The sequence below is a fragment of the Callospermophilus lateralis genome, chromosome 17 (genome assembly GCF_048772815.1).
Source record: "Callospermophilus lateralis isolate mCalLat2 chromosome 17, mCalLat2.hap1, whole genome shotgun sequence".
Taxonomy (NCBI): Eukaryota; Metazoa; Chordata; class Mammalia; order Rodentia; family Sciuridae; genus Callospermophilus; species Callospermophilus lateralis.
The window spans coordinates 73021540-73048885 of record NC_135321.1 but is presented as its reverse complement, the minus strand read 5'-3'; the positions used below and the strand labels follow the sequence as shown (position 1 = coordinate 73048885).

General features: G+C 35.6%; 1 protein-coding gene across 1 annotated transcript in view; it reads right to left on the bottom strand.

Moving 5' to 3' along the window:
* Positions 1-27346, bottom strand: part of Ptpdc1 (protein tyrosine phosphatase domain containing 1) — a 70449-nt gene that overhangs the window by 40031 nt on the left and 3072 nt on the right. The window lies entirely within an intron of this gene.

The following is a 27346-nucleotide window of genomic DNA, read 5'->3' as shown; positions in this document are numbered from 1 at the left end:
ACTCCACACAGGTGGTGGTCAAGGTCTAGGGTCCCAGGAAGACTTAATGTTTTTGTTGTTGCAAAATCATATTCTGAGGGGCTGGGGCTTGGGCTCAGTGGTAACGCACTTGCCTAGCATGTGTGAGGCACTGGGTTCAGTTCTCAGCACCACATATAAATGAATAAAATAAAGATCTATCAACAACTTAAAAAAATTTTAAAAAATCATACTCTGAGTATCAATGATTATGATTGATACTTTATTAAACTATAGAGATTCTTAAAAGGCTCTATAAACCTACTGAAATCTCTTGCACCAAAAAATTAAGAATAGTAATTAAATTCAGCCTTAGTGTTTTTCCTTGACACATTTGTTTATTTCTGGAGGAAAAAAGATCACTTCATGGATATCTCAATGATTCTTTGAGAAATTCAATTTTGGTAAAATTTTACTTCTAAAACCAATTTTTAAATGCTCAAAAGGTATAAAATTTAAAATTTGATGAAATTGTGTCCCTTCCAAATACAGAAATTAAATACAGAAATGATCTAAAATATAAATAAAATTTCCTGCAATATTAATGTCATAAATATCATACTAATTAATGTAAAATTTTATAATGTGCTTAACATTTCAAAGGAAATGTTACATAAAGACATAAAATAGGGACTGGGGTTGTGGCTCAGTGGTAAAGCTTTAGCCTAGCATGTGTGAGGCCCTGGGTTCAATCCTCAGCACCACATAAAAGTGAATAAAATAAAGGTATTGTGTCCAGGTACAACTAAAAAGTAAATATTAAAAAATACATCAAATAAAAGGTTAATGAGTTCCAAGAAACTCATTAGCAAAAACTTAACTTGAATGGATACCCATTAAGGCTGGGCATGGTGGTCCATGCCTATAATATCAGCAACTTAGGAGGCTGAGGCAGGAGGATCATAAGTTCAAAGCCAACCTCAGCAACTTAGCAAGGCCCTAACCAACTTAGAGAGACTATATCTTAAAATAAAAAAAATAAAAAGGGCTGTGGATGTGGGTCAGCAGTTAAGCATCATTAGGTTCAAACCCTGGTACTAAAAAAAAAAAGAGAAAAAACCAAAAAGGATATCCATTAAAGATTAAACCTAGAAGGGCCAGGGCTGTAGCCCAGTGGTAGAGTGCTTGCCCAACATATGCAAAAATATGTGTGTGTGTGTGTGTGTGTGTGTGTGTACACACACTTAGAGGAAAAAACATTTAACATATTACTTATAAATTCTTGAAACATTTTGATGAGGAAAAAACAATTATAACCATATTGGAACCATAGAATTTTACCACAGTTGGGATTCTAGCCCTGGTTATTTTGTACATCAAAGTTATGAACCATGTTACAGAGAAGGTCCCTGGCCTGTTCAAGATGACCCAGCATGTTGAGGGACAGACCAGGAGTGGCAGTGCAAGCTAGGACCAGGCAGAACTTTCTGTGTTAAGCTTCCCTTGACTCCACCCTGTTCTTTGGCTATAATGGAATGAAACACCTCTACTTAACTGTCTCCCTGTAGATCATGCGGTCATGAGACCATGACTGGTTTATCTTTATGCCTCTAAAGAAGGGGACAGCCTATATAGGGCACATTCATGACATCTGTTGAGCAGTGTCTTCATGTGGAATGTATTCACATCTTATCTCTGTGTTCTAAAGTCCACCAAGAGATGGCTATTAAAAAACATGTGTTGAATTAATTGTATACTTTGATCACCAAGAGTACAGTATGATGGTGGAATACCTTAAGAATTTCTTTCTAACTAGCCCCCCAGAAATTTAAAGTTGTAAGGAACTTTACAAGTCCTCTAGCAGAATCCTAATTGAATGTGAGCATCCCTCTACTAGATCTTTGTTTGAACAGTAACAGTGACATCATTACACAGCTCTGGTAGCTAGAAAGCTCTTTGTATTGCTTCTACTCTCTAATTTTTATCCATTGGTTTTATGTTTGCCCATAGAGAACAATACACCCTTTCTTCCACAGATCTAAAGCTGGTGGTCATGTTCCCCTCATTCTTAGTTTATATTTTCCCAAACAATGGATCAGTGGTTCCCTTTACCATTCTTCATATAGAATGTTCTAGACCTCCTCACCAGCCTGGATACCTTTTTCCTATTCATTCATTTCAGTCCATTGTTGTCAATGTTCTACAGACAACAGCTGAAGTCTATCCCCCAGATGTGGTATGATGGAACAAAAACAGCCATCCCCCTTGGGATGATACATGTGCCTATCAGCACATTAGTTTTTCAGCAATCTCAAGACATAAGGATGCATCAACAGATTAACAATGGCTAACAATGATTTGTAAAACATCTAGAAGTTAAAAACAGACATTGACTATGGATGGTTAAACATAAGTAAAAGTTCAAAGTGAATAAATAATACAGAATGAAAAGTAAAAGGTCCCACCTCCTATCCCCCAAGTCATGTACTATTCTCCAGAGATTAACACTTTAGACATTTGCTTTGGTTATTCTGGAGGGTATCAGTATATTTAGACCTCTGATTCTTATGTTATCATCTCTAAATCATACTACTGAATTTCTGGTGCAAAACATGAGGAAGCTGGTTCATGCCTACCCACCCCATACCAAACCTTTTCCCATGTAATACATCATGATTACCTTTGTAATTTTAAATAACATCTTTTAACCATCTCATTTCCTATGAAATTTAAATGATGTCTTGATTCTATGTAACTTCCTATGAATTTTTTTAAGAGAGAGAGAGAGAGAGAGAGAATTTTAATATTTATTTATTTATTTTAGTTTTCGGCGGACACATCTTTGTATGTGGTGCTGAGGATCGAACCCGGGCCGCATGCATGCCAGGCGAGTGTGCTACCGCTTGAGCCACATCCCCAGCTCCTTCCTATGAATTTAAACGGTATCTTTATTCTATGTAAAAACAGGTCAATTAGTTTTCCTATCCATCCCTTCCTCTCTATTTTCAAGTTCTGCCAACTATACCTTTTCTACTATATAAAATTTTTGAATGTTTAATTTTCAGTTAATCTATTATTTCTCATGCTTTGTCTATAGATTTATTCTAAAATGTGAGACAAAATAATTATATACACATATAATCTGTACACGTAATTTTTTTTAAAAAATCAAGTACTGCACTCAGACCCATACAGTAAAAAGCACAGGTAGCTTTCTGTCCCAGTCCTGTGATGCTTACAGTACAACACTCCAAGCATCCATGTCAAATGGGTTATCTTTTCTTTCATTCTATCAGTTGCTTAAAACAAGGGCTTATTTTGTTCCACTGCAGATTTGGACAATATATTTCTTATACAGACTTCTCCCAGATTTCTAATCACTGTTTCCTTACTGACACTAGTAAATAAATCTTTACCACAGTCTAATGATCTTTCGACTTCTTAATCACTTTACCTTAATCTTATTATCTACCTGCTTTTTGAAGATATTTTTTTCCTGAGCTCTTTGGATTCCTCTTCTAATAAGGACCAATGCTTCATAGACCTACTACAGAACTGCCAGCCTGGGGTTCCCCTGAATCAAGGATATTGTTTCTTGGACTCTGCTTTGGTTTTGCTGATTTATCCACAGGTAATTTTTTCATAAAGGGGAATGAAAAGTAAAGCTTTCTACATCTCTTCATTCTGAAAATATCTTTATATTATCTCATACTCAGCTGATAATTTGCTTGATGAAATGGTATAGTTTTCCAGAGGTTTCTTATTAATTTCCTATTAATAAACTCCTGCTTCAGAGCTCTGCTCTTTCCCCTATTAGAACAGTTACTCCTTTCTTCCTCATGCATGTCAATTCTTTATCATGTGTGGCAAATCTTTTTAAAATAAGTTTATTATATTGTAATTACGGTAATTACAGTTGCCTGTCAGTCTTACCTTTTCATGTAGTCCAAACTGAAAAATCTTTCCTTTATACTTTCTGTCTCTACAGCCTTCTATAATAAGAAAGGCCTTCTCCAATTCAAGATGTAAATCCAAATTTAATGTCTCCTATTTGGGGGTGATAAGTATTGTCCCTCTGAAGCAGTTTAGTAATAGGAAATAAGAAAATTAATTAATAAACCAATATTAGTTTATTAATATTAATAAAATATATTGAATTAATTTACAGAATAAAAGGTAGTCCACTTCAAACTAAAAAAAAATCTTACTTGTAAGTCACCTACATTTGTAAAGCTTCATTACTGTGTTTTTTACTAAACAATTTGAGCTCAGACATTTTTTAATGAAAAGTAATTCTTCTACCTTTCTTAACCCTTTCTGCACAATCCCAAGGAAATATCCACTACTTGTTCAACAGGTCTCAGTTACTTTTTTGGGGGGATGGGGGGATAGTGTCTTATTAGAATAGTTACTGAGAATCAGTTGGATCCTTTCAAGGCTTACTTTCCAAGTTTTGTTACCAGCCTTTACTTTAGGCTAATTTAGACCTTTTGCTAAGGCAACATCTACCTGCTAGAATCTTGGGTACTACAAGGCCTTCCCACTGGCTGGGGGAGCAGGAAAAACTGCCAGTCTTCTGAGAGCTCAGGGTATTGTTCTGCCTACTTCTTGGTATCTCTTTCCCAGCTTCAGACATCTTACACAAATCAGTATTCCACCAAGCCCCTTGGGCTAGCAAAGCCTTGAATGCATCTTCACATCTCTGGTCATCTCCGTTTGAATCCTTATCTCTGCAAATTCTAGTTACTTTGGCCACCCTGAGCTCTACCCTCTGTATCTCTGCAAAACTTGGTCTGGGTTCCCTTCCTGAACAAAGTTGGTTAGAAGTGGAAATCCCCCTGGTCATCTTCAAAAAACTCAAATCCAGGGAACTCTGAAACAGTACCCATGTGTACTGCCTTCACACTAAAACATTATAGTCCAGTGGTACAGAACTATCCAAAAAATTATACAGAGTCAGAGTTCTATATTGAAATCTTGATTGTTGTCAGCCATATGAATCATTTTAATTTTCAATTTCTTCTTCTGTAAAAGGAGGATTGTGATATTTGCTTTCCTGGTTCGTGAGAATGAAGGAGATTGTGTGTGTTTCTAGCATTAGGCCTGGCAAAAAGGGTATTCAGTAAGTGTTATTTTAACTTGCAAACCACCACCTTCCAACTTGGTATTCACTTCATTTTGCTCATATTTTTATAAGAATTTGTAAAGGATTCTATTCATTACCTGTCCAATAGTCCTGCTAGTAGTTAGTAATGGCTGAGCTTCTAAAAGGACTTATGAAAACATTACATCCATTCACAACTGCCTTTATTTCATATGGTTGTAGAATCAGGGAAAAAAGGGTTTGAATAGCAATTCTGTCATTTCACTGCACAATCACATATTATATAATTTCCTTTCCTCATCCCATGACAAGTATTTTGCTTACTTTATCCTACAGTTTGCTTTTTATCCCTAAAAGCCCCCCCAGTGACTCAACTGTTTAGAATTAGTCACACTCTAATTAGTGCCTACTCCTTAAAACTTAAGTGCAGCAATGAACTATTATTACTCATAAGGTTAAGAAGAGTAGTCACGAAGTACGAGTTTGATATAAACAGTATTCGACTTCATAAAAAAGTCATTTCACACAGAGACCAGGTTCTGAGATGACTGAAGAATGCTTAGATCACTCCTTCCCCTTCTATTTTCCAGATACACTGTGTTCTGCCAAAACCTCCATGTGTATTTTTTGGAGAGAAGTGGGCCACTGCATTTAGCAGTGCCTGGGAGGTCAGAAACGGCGTAATCCTTCCCAGATGCTCCCTGCTCTGCACTCCACCTTTGGAATGCATCAAGATTACCTCGGGTATTTGTAGAAATGCAGATTCCCTGGCTCCAATCTTAAAGCACTTGAGTTAGGGAGTTTGGAGGAATGTAACAATCTATACCTCATCAATTTACACTTCAGGTTAATGTAGGAGGTCCTGTGCTCACACTTAGAGAAATACTGTCAATAGGATTAGATTCTAGACAGCAATCATAGAAGAATTTAGCTTGAAGAATTTAAACTTGCATATGGAAAACTAGCCATGGAAGTACATGAGTGAATTTATGAAAGCCATATAAATTGTTATGCTCATTCTTAACATAATAATAACCAAAACACAGGCACTGTTCCAAGGGATTCCTATATCTTAACTCATCTAATTCTCACTAAACCCTCTGAGTACCATGATTTTCCCACTTTTTAAAAATACTTTTGTTTTCTAGAGCATTTTTAGGTTCATGATAATATTGAGTGGAAGGTGAGATTTCCCATATGTCAATAATAATTGACAGCCTCCCACACTATTAATATTCCTTGTGAAGTGGTACATTTATGACTAAGTTGGTGAATCTATACCAACACATCACTATCACCACAGGCCCAAAGCTTAAATTAGGTTTCACTTTTGAGGTTGTATATCCTATGGGTTCCAACAAATGTACAATGGCGCATGGGCACCATTATGATATACAGAGTAGTTTTACTTCCTTTTATATATCCCATTCTCTGCCTATTCATTCTTCCCTCTTCCCACTCTCTAGCAACTACTGATCTTTTTACTATTCTACCCTTTTGCTTTTCAGAATGTTAGGTAGTTGGAATCACACAGTCCAGCACCTTTTCAGACTGGCTTCTTTCACTTAGTAACATGCATTCAGGTTCCTCCATATCTATTCATGGCTTGATACTTCAATTCTTTTTTTTTTTTTTTTAATTTTATCAGCTTTATTCAGGGCTGATATGTAGGAATGCATTTGATTTTTTTTTTAATTAATTTTTATTGTAGGTTGTTCAAAACATTACATAGTTCTTGATATATCATATTTCACACTTTGATTCAAGTGGGATATGAGCTCCCATTTTTACCCCATATACAGATTGCAGAATCACTTCAGTTGCACAACCATTGATTTACATATTGCCATTCTGGAGTCTGTTGTATTCTGCTGCCTTTCCTATCCTCTACTATCCCCCCTCCCCCCTCCCCTCCCCTCTTCTCTCTCTACCCCCTCTACTGTAATTCATTTCTCCCCCTTATATTTTCCCTCCTTTCCCCTCACTTCCTCTTGTATGTAATTTTGTATACCCCTGAGGGTCTCCTTCCATTTACATGCAATTTCCCTTCTCTCTCCCTTTCCCTCCCACCTCTCATCCCTGTTTAATGTTTAATCGTCTTCTCATGCTCTTCTTCCCTACTCTGTTCTTAGTTACTCTCCTTATATCCTTCATTTCTTTTTAGAATGGAAAAATACTCCATTGTCTGGATGTACCAGTTTGTTTATCCATTCATCTACTGAAGGACATCTTGGTTGCTTCCAACTTGGAAATTATTAATAAAGCTGTTATAAACATTTTGTATTGCAGATTTTTGTGTGGAACTAATTTTTAGCTCATTTGGATAAATAGATCAAGAAGCACAAGTGCTGGATCATATATTACTCTCATTTTATGGATGAGAAAATGAAGATAAAGAGAAGTCAAATAATTTTCTGGAAGCCCCAGAGCTATTAAATAGAAACAGTAGATTAGTTTTCATCAGGTTACTTTCTTTGCATAGGTTGAAACAGAGGGAACTTCCCTAGTGCACCAGGTCAGGTTGAATAGGCCCTGGTTTTTTCATTTTTGGAAAACTAGCCTGTTTGGAGATTTCCAGTTTTTTGAAGCTACAGTTTGATTACATGGCATTTTGTACCTGTGACTCCATTTCGGTTTGGTCTATCTATTGCAGGAGCTCAGTTCAAATCAATGGATTCCCATAAAGTTTATTCTATAGACCCTATGCTAAATAATGGGAAGTTGTTATTCTATGCATTTTAAATAAGCTATACTGAATTCTACATAATTGATTTCCACTTATAATTCCTTTGCTTGTAAGAAACTTGACAAATTTCCACAGATTTACAAATTTGTTTTGCTTTGTTCAGATAATTTTGTGAGCCTTCATCCAAATCTTTATTCACTGCTGTTCCCCTTACACAGTTCAGCTTCCTCCTGTCTAATAATAACTCAGTCAAAGTATAAGATTAGAAAATTGAAACAGATTTTTAGTAGAGTAGTTGGCACTTATTAGTTTTGTGATCCTAGGCACAATTATTAACATCTCCAAGACTATCAACCCTGCTGGGTTACTGAAAAGATTACATGAGAGCTGGTCACAGACCTAATTCCACGCCTGACACATAAAGCAGCCAGAGTCATCCTGTTGACTTCAGCCAGTATGTCAGCCTTCTTTTCTAAACCTTATATGCCACATACTTAAAACTTAAATCATCCCCGTTTAATTTTTCGTCATAGGATTTATGAAGAAAATACATCTAAGACACTGTGTAATTTACTTACTTATCCTGTTTATCATCTGCCCTCCCCTATTGGAATATAAACTCCAGAAAAGCAGAAGGGGTGTGTGTGTGTGTGTGTGTGTGTGTGTGTGTGTGTGCGCGCGCGCGCGCGCGCATGCACAAGCGCGCGTGTGTGTTTGATCTGCCTTATCAAATGTTGTCACCCCAAAGGCTAGAATAGGACATGGCATTGTAGGAGGTATTACTGAAACTCTAGGCCAGAGGCTGATTCTGGGGAGTCCCACCAGACCATGTCCAGTCATTCATCCTAAAAGACCGAGTAGAAAAAAATGTTAGTGAAGAAGGAAAGGAATTTATTCAATATAGTCATATTAGGAAAAAAACAGGGGGACCAGCATCCTTAGCCCTGTCTTCAAGGGGCCAATAAGAGCTACAGTGTTATAAACTGTAGCTTTATAACTTTTGTTATAACAAAAGCAGAGGGTGAGGGAAGCACACACAGTCAAGGAGACTTGGTCAAACTATGGCCCGGTGGATCATCATCTCAGAGTCGGTTATTTGGAGCCTTGTCAATGATAAATTGCTGCTGTTTTGACTCTTGTCACAACTGTTCATCAACAGACCTGCTGCTCCTGGAATCCAAGGTGATTGCTGGAGAGAACAACTCAGAGAAAGAATAAATCAGAAGGGTAAGATGGAGTTTGTTAGGCCTTTAAGTTTCAGGCAATGAAACTGGGTGCTGCAACTTCTGGGTGGTGCTCTGGTGGTATGGAAAAGAATTTTCCATTGGACATCTGCAGGCCCAAGTGAAGTGTCAATGCTTTTGGCAAAAGCAGCCTCTAAGTCCCTGATACCCAGGAATTCAGTATTTGTTAGATGAAGAAGTGGATTAATATTCAGTAAAATGTTGCTGCCACCACCACCACTATGACTATTTAAACCCTCCGAATCTCAACTTTTTCATCTCTAAAGTAGGAGTCACGTGATGTCACGCCTTTGCTGTCTCAGAGTCACTGCTAAGAGCATATGACTATGTGACAGAATGTGCGAATGCAAGAAGCAGCACAGTCTTTTGTAGTCTTCCTGATCACATTTATAGTCCTAATTTCTTGTAGATATTGCACCTGACAGATTTGTGTTTTTTTCTGACTCCTGGGGGGATGGATCTCTTTTCTTTTCAGCCAAAGATGCACAATGACAATAACTTAAAACCTCAGCCCAAATTTTCATTCCTTTAAGATGCCTTCCCTACTGTCAAATGCATATATTACTCATGCCCTCTCTCTTGAGTGCTGAGTGAAGATTCACCCAGGTCGATGAGGCTCAGACAGCGCAAAAACAGCCTCCTAATGCCATGGTAGCATTTTGTTCTTGAAATATTAAACCATTCCTTATGCAGGGAAACAAAACAAAACAAAACACACTTTTCAAAAATTGAATTGTCCTCGCCTCTAATTCTGTGACCTCCAAACAAACAAACAAACAACAGCAACAACAACAACAAAAAAAGAGAGAGCTATATAAATTCCTTTTTTTTCTTAAATCACTGCCCAGAGTCAGGCAAGCAATATAAAAAATAAAAGAGCTTTTCTGTTTTTCAGATGCCCTTCTACATTTCTAAGGAGGTCACTCCTCAGGGAGAGGGCTGGGGCCATCTTAAAAATACACTGTCTGCAAGTTCACTATGCACAGGCTTCTGTGACCTCACACCTTCAACACACCTGAGGGAAGTCTCTGGGCTCTGAGGAGATTAGTCACAGAGCATGGAAAAACAACACTTCAGCGAGAACCCTGCTATTTCATCATTTTAGAAACATGCTGTTTGACTCAGATTCTTCTAAAGACACCTTGTGATAAAACAGAGGAAATAAAATGCTAACAATAGATGAAGCTGGTTTTGGATAAAGTTTGGTCTGCTTTCTACATTCCCTAACCTTTTTCCATCAGCAATCACACCAAACTAGTTATTCCTAAAGGTTTAAATCAACCTCACAGGTATTTAAAAACTCATCAAAGGTAAACGATTCCTAATGCAACTCCCATTGGAATAATCTGGAGGGCCTTTCTTTTCTTTTCTTTTTTTTTTTTTTTTTTGAGGATTTTTTAACATTTAGTTTTTCGGCAGGCACAACATCTTTGTTTGTACGTGGTGCTGAGGATCGAACCCAGGCCGCACGCATGCCAGGCGAGCACGCTACCGCTTGAGCCACATCCCCAGCCCTGGAGGGCCTTTCTTAAAAACCTAGACTGCTGAACCCCACCCCCAGAATTTCAGACTCAGTAAGTCTGGGGTGGGACTGAGAATCTGAATTTCTAAGTGGAGCTTCTGTGATGTTAGTGCTTTGAGAATCACTACACCAGGTAAACAGTTTGCATTTACCTAAGAGTCAACAGTAATATTCAGAGAGGTTATCATGAAGGTCTGTTCCTGGGTTCTATTTAGCTCTCAAACATTAAAAACCATGTTTTTACAATTTCTGAGTCAATCCTCACAAAACCATACTTTTAAGAAGCACCACTGGCTCATATTCCTGGGTAGGCTATTGTTCCTCTACCAAAAATCTGTTTAAAACCAAACAAATTATCTGAAATTGAGGCTCTACTACCTAAATGACAGCATCATAAGAACAAAAACCCCTCACAACATCAACCACTATTCGGTGTACCAAATGCTCCAGCATTTTGAACACTACAATATGAAGTTCTAATCAATTGTATATTTGTTACGTATTTTGTTACCTAAATATGTAACAAATAAATAAATATTGTGAATATATAATTATGTTTACCTTTAAGTACATATCTTGTGACATTAGTTTAATTTTTTCTATCAAGAATTTTATTAGTTTAACTCTGAAAAGCTTAAAATACTGGGTAAAGCAGAATCACTTTTACTATACCTTATTCATTTAAAGACTATGAAGAATAAGATTTTCTACCTGTTCAATTACTGAACTAAGAAAAAACTGTGAAACATATTTCAAGTGCCTGATAACAAGCCTTGACAACTTAAAACATACCAGGTATGTGGCTCCTGGGACTTCAAAGCTGAGGTCAGCCCTTCCACAGCAGGATGCATAGGATGTCTGATTTAAATAGTGACTAAGTTCATATACTAGTCTCCCTTTCCTCCTTAGACCGTGGTTAAAAGATCATTACAGAAATTTTTAAAAGAATAAGGCTGCTGAACAAGGAGCAGAGGGGATTATTACTGAACTGTCTGAGCTATCTCAGTAAGCTTTTAGAGGACAGAAAGCAAATGGAAGTGAAGGGGCATTTGAAACTGAGTGGAGGAAGTTGTAGCCCAGATTATGATCATGCTGGAGATAATGTAATGACTGTGTCTCATCAGAAAAGATGGAAGTCAGAAGAGAGTAAAATGACACTTCTTCAAAGTGTTGAAGGAAAGAGATGGTCAATCAAGAATCCCGTATCTGCATCTTTATAACCAAAATATCTGACAAGAACAACATAGAGGGGGAAAAGGTCTGGCTCAGTGTGTCAGAGGTTCAGTCCAAGGTCAGCCAACTCTGTAGCTCTGGGCATGAACTGAGGCAGAATGTCATGGTGGAAATGTGTGGCAGAAGAAAGCAGCTCAGAACATGACAGCCAGGAAAGAGAGACAGCCCTACTTACCAGGGATAATACATAATCCAAAAACAACCCCAGGGATTTACTTCCTCCAGGCACACCCGACCTGCCTACAGTTGCCACCTAGTTAATCCATATCACTGGATTAATTCGCTGATTAGTTTATAGCTCTCATTATCTAATCATTTCACTTCTAAACATTCCTGTTTGGGGGGGACACCTCATATATAAACCACAACATTCTTCCCCTGTCCCCCAAAAGTTCATGCCCATCTCAGAATGCAAATGACATTTAGTCCATTTCCAAGAGTCCCCATAGTCTTAACAATTGCAGCATTCCCCAAAGGTCCAAGTCCAAAATATCATCTGAGACTCACAGCAAATTCTTGGATGTTCTCCCTTGTAAAGATCAAAAGCAAATTATATATATCCAATATATAATGGCACAGGGGAGAAGTAGGAGCATAGAAAGTATGGAACCAAAGCAAGACTGAAAACTCGCTGAGCAAACAAGTCTTGTACCTGCATTTCAGCACCTGGGGCACATCGCACCCTGTTGTTTTTTCCACAGGGCTTGTATACTCTCCCCTGTGGCATTGCTGGTTGCAGACCATATGGCCTCTCTGTTGGCTTGTCTCTGCTCAATTTCTGCAGCTTTCTTCAGCATACATTCCATGCTACTGGCATTTCCTAATCTTGGGAGTCAGACCCCTGGGACCTACAGAGGCTTCTGAGTACCTGGATAGCTGGGCATGGTGAAATAAATTCCCAGGCTCTGCTGTGCAAGCAGGGTGCTCCCAAGGTCTCTTTTTTCAGAGGAAATTTCACTTTTATACCCTTGAGTCTGAGATGGGTGTGGTCTTGCCAATTCCTGAGACGCCCTCAAGCCCTCTTTTCTGTGTAAAGTACTTAGCATCTTTTTAGTGGCTGTAATCTCTTGAACAACCACATCTTCCTTCTTCCTTAGTACCAGCTTTACTCACACTTTTCTGACCAAACTACAAGCTTTTCAAAACTTTCTGCTCCACTTTCCAGTCTTGATTATTACAGTAAACTTGGCTAAAAGCTGCCAGAAATATCCATGACACTGCCGGAATGCTGTGCTACCTTCATATTTTCTCTGCCAAGTCAATTAGTCATCACCTTTAAATTCAGACCCACAGAAAAATCTCAGGACATGGGCAAAGTGTGAACAACTTCTTTGCCAGAATGTAATGTAAATGGCCTCTAGTCTAATTTCCAATAGAGTCCTTCTCTGAAACTGCATGAGCCCAGTCTTTACTGTCAACAGTTTTATTGACATTCTGGTCTTCTGAACTCCTACTAGAATCGCCCATTAAACTCTAATTACAAAAAGCTTTTCCAGCTTGCATCCCTAAACTTTTCAAAATTCCTCCCACAAACCAACTCCAAAAGTTTTTCAACCAAATGGTTAGGTTCCTCACAATAATAATTCCACTTCTCAGTACAAATTTTTGTTTTAATTAGCTTTTTAGCATTGTGATCAAAATACCTGACAAGAACAACTTAGAGGAGAAAAAGTTTATTTTGGCTCATGATTTCAGAGGTTCAGCCCACGGTCAGCTGGCTCCATAGCTCTGGGCCTGAGGTGAGGCAGAATATCATGGTGGGAGGGTATGACAGAGGAAAGGAGCTCAGAATATGAAAGACAGGAACCAGAGAGAGCCCCATCACCAGGGGCAACATATAAACCCCAAAGGCATGCCCCCAGTGATATACTTCCTTCAGCCACATTCTACCTGCCTACAACTACCACCCAGTTAATCCATATCGGTGGGTTAATCCACTGGTTAGGTTATAGCTCTCATCATCTAATCACTTTGCCTCTGAACATCCCTGCATTGTCTCACATATGAGCTTCTGGGGGACAGCTCATATCTAAACCATAACAACTAGCTAAAGTCTCCTTCAAAGATGAAGGATGAATTAATAGATGTCTAGATTGAAATAAAACAAAACAAAATTTGAGAGAAATCTGTTGCTAGCAGACTTGCCCTGAAATAACAGTGCCCCAGGTTGAAAGGAAAAGACACGGAATAATAAATTTCAAACCCAAATAATTAAATATACAGCACCAAAAAGGTTAATTATAAACATAACTCTTTTCTTCGCCTGTTTTAAAAGATATCTGCATAAAGTAATAAATATAAAAATGAGTCAATGAGTATAGCATATAAAGATGTAATTGTATTTTATGACTGTAATAGCACAAAAAAACAGGAAAGAGAATGGAAGTGTACTGGAGGAAAGTTATGGTATACTACTGAAATTAAATTAGCATTTAATCTAAACTACATTGTTTTAAGTTAAGAGGCTAATTGTAATCCCTAGAGAAAACATTAACATACTCAAAAATATAGAAAAATGAAACAAGGTAATTGAAAAACACAATAAAAAGTACCTAACACAAAAGAAGGGAGAGCTTGAGAAATAAAGGAACATAAAATGCATAAGACATATATAAAACAGGAAAATAGCAGATACAAATTCTAATGTAGCAGTAATTACATTAAATGTAAATGGATTACACACTCCAATCCAAAAGCAGGGACCAGCAGAATGGATTTTTACAATGACCCAACTATACACTGTCTGTAAGAGACACACTTTAGATTCAAAGACACAAGTGAGTTGAAAGTAAAAGGATGGAAATTGATAGTCTCCAAGCAATAACCAAAATAGAGCTAATATGGCTATACTAACATCATATAACACACTCTATGACAAAAGCTGTAATTACAAACAAAAGAAGAACATTTCATAATAAGAGGGTCAATCACCAGGAAAATAAAATGATTACAAACATATATGAATCTACAGAGAGAGCCTCAAAATACATGAAGTAAAAACTGATAAATGGAAAAATGAAACATAGGCTCAATAAGAAAACAGAAGACTTGAACAACACCATAGAATACCTAGTTCTAAGATATATACAGAATATTCCAGACCCAACAACAGCAAAATTTATAGTCAGTATACATGGAACATTCTCTAAAACAGACCATATGCTAGGTCACAAAATAAGCCTCAACAAATTAAAAAAGAATGAAATCATACAAAGTATGTTCTCTGAGTACTGTGACATTAAATTAGAAATCAATAACAAGAAAATGTGAGAAACAAATACATAAAAGTTACATAACACATGCTTAAATAATCAGTGGGTAGAGGTCAGAGAACAAAAAAAAAACAGTGGAAATATGAAATACTGAATATGAAATACTGAAATACTGAGATGACTGAAAACAAACATAAAATATGAAAGTTTATGCAATAAGCTCAGTGCTCAGAAGAAAATTTATAGCTGAAAATTTATATTAGAAAATAAGAAAGCTCTCAAATCAATAACCTAATTTTCTTACTTAAGTAACTGGGAGAAAGAAGAGCAAACGAGTATAAAAGAAGTACAAGGTAAGAAGTGAAAAAACATCAGGGTGACAATAAATGAAAAAAACTATAAAGAAAAAATCAATGATTTTTTTATCTGAAAAAAGCAAGACAACTGTCATACTTTTGCTACATTGACCAAGGAAAAGAGAAAACTCAAATTACTAAATCAAGAAAAAAATAGGGGACACCATAACCAACTGTATTATAATGAAAAAGGATTATAGAAGAATACTATGGAGAAAAGTATGCCCACAAATAGGTAAAAAGGTGAAATAAATTTCCAGAAAGACACAAACTACCAACAATGCCTCCATAAGAAACAGAAAATCTTTAGTTCCATAACAAGTATAGATATTAAATTACTATTTAATATGGAAATTCAGGGCTGGATAGCTTCGTTGGTGAGTTTTACCAATCATTTTAAGAATTAACACTAATCCTTCTCAAAAATCTTTCAAAAAATAGAAAAAGAGCAAGCATGACAGAATTCATTCTATAAACATAATACTACACTGATACCAAAGTGAAGGAAAACCACTGACCAATATTTCTTATGAGTATATATTAAAGTCCTTTTAAAAAATCAGTAAACTGGATCCAACAACATTTTTAAAAATGACCAACTGAGATTAATCACAGGAATACAAGGTTGGTTTAACATTTGGAAATCTATTAATATAATATTGCACATCAACAGAATAAAAGGCAAAAACTACATGTTCATCTCAATAGAAAAAAAATTCACAAAAATACAACATCTTTTCAAGAAAAAAAAAGACAACAACTCAATAAACTAGCATTATAAAGGAATTTACCCACCTGATAAAGATCAACTATATACATAATCAACACCACATGTAACAAGATTAAAAAGGCCCTAAATGGCAAGCTCTATCTGTCCATAATTCAGAAGATTAGATGTTAATATACCAATTTTCCCCATTGTGATCTATAGATTCATTACAATCCAATCAAAATCTCATAAATCTTTTTTTTTTTAATAGAAACTGGTGCTGGGGCTGTAGCTCAGTGGTAGAGCATTTGCCTGGGTTCGATCCTCAGCACTACATAAAAATAAATTAATAAAATAAAGGTCCATCTACAACTAAAAAAATATTTAAAAAACAAAACATCAAATTCTTTATCAAATGTATGATATGTCAAGATCATTGTACTGTCATGTGTAACTAATTAAAACAAAAAAATTAAAAAAATAAAATAAATTAAATAAATAAATAAATAAAAATAAATAGAAACTGACAAGCAATTCTAAAACTTATATAGAAATGCAAAGGACCTCCAATAGCAAAAACAACTTTGAAAACATTGTCAAAGTAACACTACCTAATTTCAATCTACACTAATTTCAAGACATGAGGTAGTAGCTTAAAGACAGAGAAATAGGTAAATCCACTATAATTGAAGGCATCAACACCCTTCTCTCAGTAATTAATAGCTAAAGCAGGCAAAAAAGTCAGGAAGAATATAAATGACTTGACCAGCCCTATCAATTTGATCTAGTTGATATTTATAGAAAACTCATCTCAATGACAGAAGTATACATGGAACATTCATCAAGATAGATCCCATTCTGGGACATAAAATACACCTTAATCAATGCAAAAGAAATCAGACAAAGTATGTTTTTAGAGCATACTAGAATTAAATTAGAAATCAATAAAAGATTAAACTAGAAATCTATTTAAGATAGTGTGTCTAGTACAAATACTAGAAATTAAATTAGAAATTAAACAACATACTTCTAAGTAACATGTGGGTTAAAAAGTCTCGAGAGAAATTTTAAAATATTCTGAACTAAACAAAAGTGACTCCATGGCAATGCTGTTATAGATTGGGTCGGAAATGTCTCCCTAAAGTGGAATGCTGGTTTCTTCTTCCCACTCTTTGCTTCCTGGCTGCCATGAGGTGAAGGATTTTTTCTGCCACAAGATGTACTGGCATGCCAGAGGTCCAACAAAATAGTCAATTGATCTTGGACTGCAAACTCTGAAACCATGAGTCAAAGAAACCTTTTTTCCTTTTAATTTATCTCAGGAATTTATTACAGTAAGAAAAGGCTGACTAACACAAACGTGAATATACTTAACACCACTAAACTGTTCATATAAGATGGTTAAGATAGTAAATTTCAAGTTAAGCATATTATACAATTAAAAATAATTTTTAAAAAAATCTATCATCAAAATATATGAGCTACAGATTCAGTAGGGCTTAAAAAGACATTTAAAGAACCAAAAGCATACTTTAGAAAATAACTAAAATCAAAAACCTAAGCTGCCACCTTAGGAAACCAGAAAAAGAAAACCAAATTAAAACCAACTTAAATCTAAAGGAAGGAAATTATAAACCACTAATCAAAAAAAAAAAAAAAAACCCCAAAAACAGAAAAAGACACCAATTACCAAAATCAGGAATAAAAGAGGAGTGTCTATCTCTCTCTTTCTTTCTCTCTCTCTCTCTATATATAGATAGATATAAATATAGATATAGATATGGATATGTGTATGTATATATATAAATTATATATATGTATAATATATACATGAAATTGAATTAAAATATATATGTATATAAATTAATTTGATAACTTAGATAAAAGGAGTCAATTCCTTGAAGGGCACAAACTACCAAGCCTTTCTCAAGGAGATAATATAATAATAATATAAACAGCCTTAAACCTAAAAAGACATTATATTAATAGTAAAAACTTGAATCTGGAAAACACCAGACTCATATGGTTTCACCAATGATCTCTTCAAAAAATTAAGGAAGAAATAATCCCAATTCTACAATTTCTTTCAGAAAATAAAAGAGTAGGAATCATTTTCCAACTCATTCCTAAGGCCAGCATTAGTCTAATATCAGAAGATAAAGAACTCCCTTGTCTAATAAAAACTACTTTTAAAAATCACAGCCGACATCATATTTAATATTGAGAGACTCAATATTGTTATATTATTATATATAACAACATTGTTATATTGTTATAAAATAATATTGTTTCCCCCTAAGATGAAGAACAAGGCCAGCAAGTCCTCCCTCATGATTTCTATTCTATTCAACTTCACACTGAAGGTTCCTAGCTAAATGCTAAGACAAAAAAAAAAGAAGTCATACAGATCAGAAAGGAGGAAATAAACCATCTTTATTTGTAAACAACACAACTGCCTATGCAAAACATTCTAAAGAAACTATCAGAATTCTTCGTTACTGCTGGTGGAATGAATGCAAAATGGTATATAGCATTTTAGAAGACAGTTTGGTAGTTTTCTAAAAACAGTTAAACATAGTTTTACCATAAATCCCCAAAATATGTTCCTAGGTATCCGCCCAACTGATTTGAAAACTATGTCCACTCATCCTGAGGAGTCTGTAAAGTAGTGCTATTTATAATTGCTCCAAATTGGAAGTAATTGAGATATTACATTCATACTAGGAATAGTATTCTATGGTCAAAAGGTAAAAGCCATTAAGCTGCACAACATGGATAAATCGTAAGTGCATTATGCTAAGTGAGAAATCGCAGCTTGAGAAGGTTATGCACTATTGATTCCATTTCTATGACTTTGGGAAAAAAACAAACCACAGAGGCAGAAATGGATTGTTTTGTTTTGTTGTTTTGCAAGGGTATTGAAAAGAACAGAAAATTAAAGAACAGACTATTTTTCAGGGCCATGAAACTATTTTGTCTGTCCGTGTCATGATGGACACAGGATATTATCTATTTGTCAAAACTCACAGAAATTTTATAACACAGAGAATGAATCCTTTTTGGAGGGGGGGGACACAGGGGATTGAACCTAGGACCTGTGCACATGAGGCAAGCACTCTACCAACTGAGCTATATCTCCAGTCCCAGAGAATGAATCTTAATGTCATTCTTTAAAATGCAAGTTTTAAAAACCCAACTAGGAGGAGGTGGATCCCAGCATGGAATGCAGAATGTGACAAAATAACTGGATCCTATTACAAACATTGAACATGACTTCACTAAGAGGATGAGGAGAAAGGGGTAAGTCACTTTGGAAATGAATATAACCTGTAGTTGGTAATGCATCTTATGGAGGTGCAAATTAACATTCTGATACTGCTGTACATGTAAAATGGAACTAAAAAAAAATTAGTGAAAATTTGGTGAATGGAAGGAGCCAGGTATCTAATATGGACTGGGAAGTTACAGATGAGGGGGAAAAGCAGGACAATTTGAGTAACCAAATAAATAAGGAAGTATTCATTTATAACTGGCCAGCAAAAAAACAAAAAATAAAACAAAACAAAACAAACAAAAAAACACAACACATGACATGCTCAATAACAAAATCAGGTCATCTGTTTATATTTTTCCCAAGGAGGAGGGCAGAATATACCAGAAATAGAGCTTAATATGGACACAAACTGGAACATGTTTAAGAGGAGACCAAGTGAGAGGCTCACATGAATAACAGTCCAATTCAATAACTGGCGCACACCTGTAATCCCAGCAGCTTGGGAGGCTGAGGCAGGAGGGTTGGGAGTTCAAAGACAGCCTCAGCAAAAGCAGGGCACTAAGCAACTGAGAGAGACCATGCATCTAAATAAAATACAAAATAGGGCTGGGTAAAAGAGATTTCTGGGTTGGAGATATAGCTCAGTGGTAGAGCAATTGCCCAGTAAATTGAACCAGCCCCAGGTTCAATCCCAGCACTGCAGGGGAAGGTGGAGGAATCCTCCCCAAATGCCCAATACAAGATCCATTCTGCTGAAACTAATATATTTCACTAATTTATGTAATGAAAGAATATTGCTTCCATTCTATATTTGAGAATTGCCTAGAAGTTAATTTTTTTAAAGTATAAAAGTTTTAAAGTATAAAATATATTAACATAAAGAAAAATAGTTCAATTTTATCTGACTTCACTAATTGAAGGGGTTAAGATTATTTGTCTAAACAAGGGAGGTCTATAAATGATCCAAGTAATAATCTCTTAGAAAACCAAATTTGGAACACATAGACTAAAAGTATAATTATTTTACCATCTACTTTTAATAATTTAAATCATTAAGGTCATTCACCCTTTAGAAATCCACAAATAATTAGTAGAACTCTGTTTTCTGTTTTGAACCACCTAATCATTTACGTCAGATGAGAAAGAAGAAAATGATCTAAATGAGAATACTTTCCCCATGTGTACCAGGGAACACACACAACTAATCACAGAGAGAAAAAACCTCCCCTGTGGTCCTTGCTTATCATCTGTTTTCAAAAAGCTTTTGCCCAAATGAAAGAAAACACTAAACTAAAGTCAGCTGATTCTGTACAGCTTTTCCTGACAAAATAAGGCAGGCTAAGTGGAGGCATGCTAGGACCTTTGAAAAACAGGAACCTAAGACTGGAAGAAGATGTGGGGATGGGTTGGTATGGGGGCTGAAAATACTCACTCAGATATGAGGTGGAAAGGAAGAGAAAGCAGCCAAATGTGGTGTTCAATAGGATATTTGTTATTATTTTATTAATACTCATATAAAACATTAGTTTGACCGAAAGCAGCCAAATGTGGTGTTCAATAGGATATGGTGAAGAAAACTTGTTCAGGCAGGCCACTGACAGAAAGTACCAGAACAAAGCAAGGCACAGTGGCACATGCCTGTAATCTCAGTAACTCAGGATGCTTAAGCAGTAAGATCACAGGTCCTAGGCCAGCTTCAGCAACTTAGGGAGATCCTATATCAAAATAAAGAAAGGGCTGAGGGTGTAGTTCAGTAGTAGATCACCCTTGGGTTCAATCCCAGTATCAGCAAAACATAACAGAAAAGAGAGAGAGAGAGAGAGAGAGAGAGAGAGAGAGAGAGACAGAGACACCAGAAACATGAGACTTCTTCAAGAAACTATGGCAATGATGACAAATTACCCAAGTCAGAAAGGCCGGTATTGAGGAAACTTCAGATGGGAGGAGTTGGTAAAGATATGTGCTAACGTTTGCTGCAGTACATTATTTTGGCAATGTTAGCACATATCTTTACCAACTCCTCCCATCTGAAGTTTAATTAACATTAAAATATTAAAAAGTTTAATTAACATTAAAGTTTAATGAATGAAGTTTAATTAACATTAAAATATTAAAAATTAATTGATAAACCTACAACTTAAAGAAAGCCAAATACAAAACTGCGTATATTTTAGTAATAAGAAGTATACACAGCAGGGCTGGGGATGTGGCTCAAGCGGTAGTGCGCTCGCCTGGCGTGCACCACATACAAAACAAAGATGTTGTGTCTGCCGATAACTAAAAAATAAATATTAAAAAAAAAAATTCTCTCTCTCTCTCCCCCTCTCTCACTCTCTCTTTAAAAAAAAAAAAAAAAAAAAAAAGAAGAAGTATGCACAGCAAAAAGGACTTGAAAAAGACTGGCCAAAATGCTAATAAATGGGAGTATGGCTAACTTTTTATTTCCCTATATATTTCTACATTTTCCACTATATAATTTTCTTATTTTGTTATTATTTTATTAATACTCATATAAAACATTAGTTTGACCGTATTTTTCTCTAAAGATATAGGATGGCCCAAATGTCTACAGATAGCCACGGGAAGTCAATCTGGAATTAAAAACCTGCTGTGGTTTAAACAGAGGACAGAAAATCTGTGCTGACCTTAAATTAGGAATAAAACTGTTCATTCAAGGAATAGGTTAGAAATAGAAATAGACACTTAAGGGCTGCGATCATGGCTCAGTAGAACACTTGCCTAGCATGTGTGAGACCCTGGAATTGATCCCAGCACAGAGAGAGAGGAGAGAGGAGAGAGGAGAGAGGAGAGAGGAGAGAGGAGAGAGAGAGAAAGAGAGAGAGATAGATGCACGTGCAGAGGTGGAAAGAGATACTTAATGTATACATATTCAGTTCAAATACAGGTGCTAGATAAAAATTATTAAGTCATTGGAGTTACCTGCACTAAATGACAGGTCATCAAACTGACTTTCAAACATTAGAAGAATCAGAGCACCCTGTCAAAAGGGGCTCAGTTTACTTGAATTGGCATGTTAAGGAAAATCCCATTTTAACCTTAAAAGGAAAGTAACTTTGTAAAGACCAATCCACTTTTTGTTCCTTATTTCTGTTTCCCTTAGCTGTCTCTACCTATAAAAGCCCACTGCTTCTCATCTCTTAGGAGCACCTTTCTAAATCTTTTAGATGTGATGCTGTCAAGATTCATAAATCTCTAATAAAACCAATTTGATCTTTAAATTAAATTTGATGAAGTTTTGTTTTTAAAAGGAATTAAACAACATTCACAGGAGAGCAGTAATTTTAAATAATCACTCTGAATAGAATCCACCATAGATTAGGAAAGATAAAGGTTAATTAGGTTAGTAAACTAATAAGATATTAACAGTGCTGTGATTGCAAGTGGAATTTTCTTTTTGGTTTATTGGTATTTTTTAATATATATATATATATTTTTAGGTGTAGATGGACACAACACAATGTCTTTATTTTTATGTGGTGCTGAGGATTGAACCCGGGTCCTGCCTGTGCTAGGTGAGCGCTCTACTGCTGAGCCACAATCCCAGCCCTGGTTTAATGGTATTTACTAAATTTTCATAATTAGTGGTTTACTTTTATAGAAATAAAAATGCAATTTTTAAATGACTAATTGCACTGGTTATGATTTTATACACTTAAAGGAATTTATTTTAATGCTATACTTAAAATATTTTCCTACCATTTTTTTCAGTATTTGGTATAAACTGAATTTGTGGCCTGAGTAGTGTGTAAATAATTTCTCATAGATTATTAAGTAATTTAGAATGAAGAACAAAATATTGAGTATTTCAAAACAGGAATAATTTAATAATCAAATATATTTTTACATTAGTAGTAGACGAAAACAAAATTGCCAGAAAGTTTGAGGTTATATTCAAGAGGCAAAATGGAATTTTAAAGGGCCATTTTCTTTGGAAGTAAAATTTAAAAATTTGAATATTGCTCAACTCTTAACATATTTATTCAGGTGTCTCTCACTTTCCTACAATTCTGAAGAATTCTAGCATACGATATTATTTTCCCCTATTACTCAAATCCTCTTAACTTCATTTTTGATGTTTTGCCTCTAGCAGCAATAAAGTATAAACAAACACTCTGATGGGGTGACTGGGAAAGTATGAAGAAAGAATTACAGTTCAACTAGGATCTGATTAGATAAATCTTCCTTCAGAGACTCCCCCATAGAACCCTCTGTGTTGAGGATGGGGATAGAGTTGGGAATGGGGCAGAAATTAAAGAAGGAAAAGGGCAGAGAAGTGGATTTTGTTGCTGGGTCAGCAGTTTGGATTTCTGCATTTATCCAGTATGGTAATTTATTAATGAGATTCCCTGGTCCCAATTCTAACAATAAAACCTTTCTTTTAAAAAGAGTGAGCCAAAACCATACTTACTTACTATATATTATTAGATAAGAAAATAGAAGTTATAGAATAGAATGTAAAGTATGATCTCATTTGTATACATAAAATACAGACAAAAGACTGAAAGAATATGTACCAAAATTTTTATCAGGGTAGAGTTTAGATGGCTTTTATTTTCTTTTCTGATTATTGATATTTTCTAAATTAGATCCTCAATATCTTTGAAAGAAACATTATTTTTTAAAGATTATATTAAACTGCAAATGTCTAATGGGAAACAGTATTGGGAAAAGTAAAATAAAAACCCAATCAGAACATGAATTAAACAGGTAATTTAATCCCTAAAACAGAAGACTCAAGGGATGTAGGAAATATAAATTCTCTAGAAACTTTTCCTCTTAAGAGTTGAATAGTCTTTATAAGACTATAAGGCTAATTTTGCAAAGGTGTAAATCTAAATGAGAAAATATGTCCACGCAGCTAAGATCACAAGGCCTTTTTTTAACATATAGAAATTGGCCACAGAATTTTGTGGCAGATCTATTTAAACCATTACAATGCCTGGCACATAGTAAGTGCTTAAAAATTTTTGATGAGCTGGGCACGGTGGCACACCTGTAATCCCAGAGGGTCAGGAGGCTGAGACAGGATGACTGCAAGTTCAAGGCAGCCTCAACAACTTAGTAGGGCCTAAGCAGCTTAGTGAGACCCTGTCTGAAAATATAAATTTAAGGGCTGGGGATATAGCTCAGTGGTAAAATGCCCCTAGGAGTTCAATCTCCCAACCCCCACACACACAAAAAAAAAAATAACAAAAAAAACAAAACTTTGTTTTTGATGAAAGAAAATTGCCAGAGTTCATATATAGGGCAAGGGAACTTGCTCTTTGAAGAACAGAATGTCACAAGTTACTATAGAAAATAGTTATCTGTAGAAAAAAAATGGTGTTGCTTGAATCAATAGAAATGACTCTTAAGAGATTTAACAAAAATGACTTTGTTTCCCTCAAGTAATTATTTGTGGGCCTTCTAACCAGTCTCCACCTACAGTGGCCAGCTTCCTGTGCTATGTAAACATTATGGCATTCAGACAGGGCAGTGGGATCCAGAGACTGAAATTTATTCACCTCCACACAGAAAGATCAAAGACAGGAAGTATTCGTTTGTAACAACCAGAATCAGGCTAGGTGGAAGCTGCCACTCAAAGTTATTGATTAAAATCACAAGGTTTGGGCTGGGGATGTGGCTCAAGCGGTAGCGCGCTCTCCTGGCATGCGAGGGGCCCTGGGTTCTATCTTCAGCACCACATAAAAGTAAAGTAAAGATGTTGTGTCCACCGAAAACTAAAAAATAAATATTAAAAAAAATTCTCTCTTTCTCTTAAAAAAAAAATCACAAGGTTTACACCTAGGAGATCAAATGTTAGGTTTTAAACTGTAACAGAAAACTAATCTAAACAAATCCACACATTTATGGTCAACAACATTTGGCAAGGGCACCAAGAATATATGCCTTGGGGAAACAATAGTTTCTTCAATTAAGGTGTTGGGAAAACTTGATACCCACAGAGGGAAAAAAATGGAAACTGGGCCTCTATCTTACACCATTTAGAAAAATTAACTCAAAATAGATTAAAGACTTAATGTAAGAGCTGAAACTGCAAGATTCCTAGAAGACAGGAAGAAAGCTTAACAATGGTCTTGGCAATGAATTTTTGGACATGACACCAAAAGAACAGGCAACAAAACTAACAGGCAAAAATAAACAAGTAGGGTTATATTAAAAGCTTCTGCACAGAAAAAGAAACAATCAACAAAATGAAAAGGTGACCTATAGAATGGGAGAAAATATTTATAAACCATGTATTTGTTAAGGGGTTAATATTAAAAATATCAGGAATTTACACAACTCAGTAGCAAAAAACAAACAGAACTCAAATAATACAATTATAAAATGGGCAAAGGACCTGAATATACATTTTTCCCAATAAGATATACGAATGGCCAACAGGTTCATAAAAAGATGTTCACTGATCATGAGGGAAATGGAAATCAAAACCCAAAGAGATCTCACCTTATAACTGTTAGAATAGCTGTTATCAGAAAAGCAAAAGATGAGTGTTGGCAATGATGTGGACAAAAGGAAACTCTTATATACTGTTAGTAGGTATGTAAATTAGTAGAGCCATTAAGAAAAAAAAACTTGGAGGTTCCTCAAAAAAACTGAAAAACGAACTTTTATATGTTTCAGCAATCTCACTTCTGGATATTTACCCATAAGACTGGAAATCGAGTTTGCCAAAGGGCTTTGTGATCCCATGTTGGTGGTAGCCCATCATTCACAAGAGTCAAGATATGGAATCATTCTGAGTGACCATCAAGAAACTGTGGTACATATGTACAACAGGATACCATTCAACCTTAAAAAGGAAATTCTGCCATTTGTGACAACATGACCGAAACTGGATAACACTATGCTAAACAAATATGCCAGGCACATAAAGATAAATACCACAGGTTCTCACACATGGAATCTAAAACACTCAAGTTCATAGAAGCAGGGAGTAGAATGGAGGCCACGTAGGCAGGGAGAGGAGAAAAATGGGGAGACAATAGTCAAAAGGCACAAAATCAAACCCCTGTTATGATTTTTTGATGCCTATTGCACAGTGTGGTGAGTATAGTTAAAAAAAATACAAAAAACTCTGGGAAACCAATACAAAAGGTTCTTTTCGGCTACAATTTTCTAATAAACAAGGTACCCACGCTAGTGGCTATTAAAGAAAATGGTATTTAAGGAAAATAAGAATTATCAAAACATTGACATTTTTATGGAAGAATTATAAATTATGTCTCCTGGAACAAATGTAAAACATGAAAGGCCTGGGAAATCTTTAACTGTGTTCCCAGTCGCTTTCCTCCAACCCCCCATTTACTGACACACAATTTATTTTCACAATCTTCACTGAGATTTAAGAATTTAAGAAAATTTCCTAACTAATATTTTGTCCCAAATTTAAACTCAGTTGAGGTGAACATTTCTTAACCATGTTAATTTTGTTGATATTATTTATAGTTATACCATCTAAGCATTCATCACAACTTATAATTGCATTGTTTTATTTACTTCCTGTCTTCTTCCTATATGATCAAACACCTTGTCTATCTTCTTCATTGTTACATCACCTATATCTACATAGTGCCTAGCATGTAATAAGTATTTATAAATATTTGCTAAATTAACAATGTTAGTTAACAGCAAAACTGTCTAGCATATGCTAGACCCTGGTCAATTCCCAATACTATAAAAAAAAGAAGAAGAAGAAAGCTAGATAGTCACGGTGCCCTTAGTTTTCTTAGCAAAAACAAATTAAATATGGAATTTTGAAACATATACTAAATCCTCCCAAAAAATGCATCTTTTTTGGAAATCAAAATGATCTTAAGGCTGGGACTATAGCTCAGTGGCAGAGCGCTTGCCTAGCATGCATGGGGCACTGGGTTCGATCCTCAGCACCATATAAAAATAAACAAATAAAATAAAGGCATTCTGTCCATTTACAACTACAAAAAAAATTTTTTTAATGATCTTAATTATTACAGAAGGATTGGAACTCACAAATTTGCTCTAAAGAGAGTGAAACATAACTA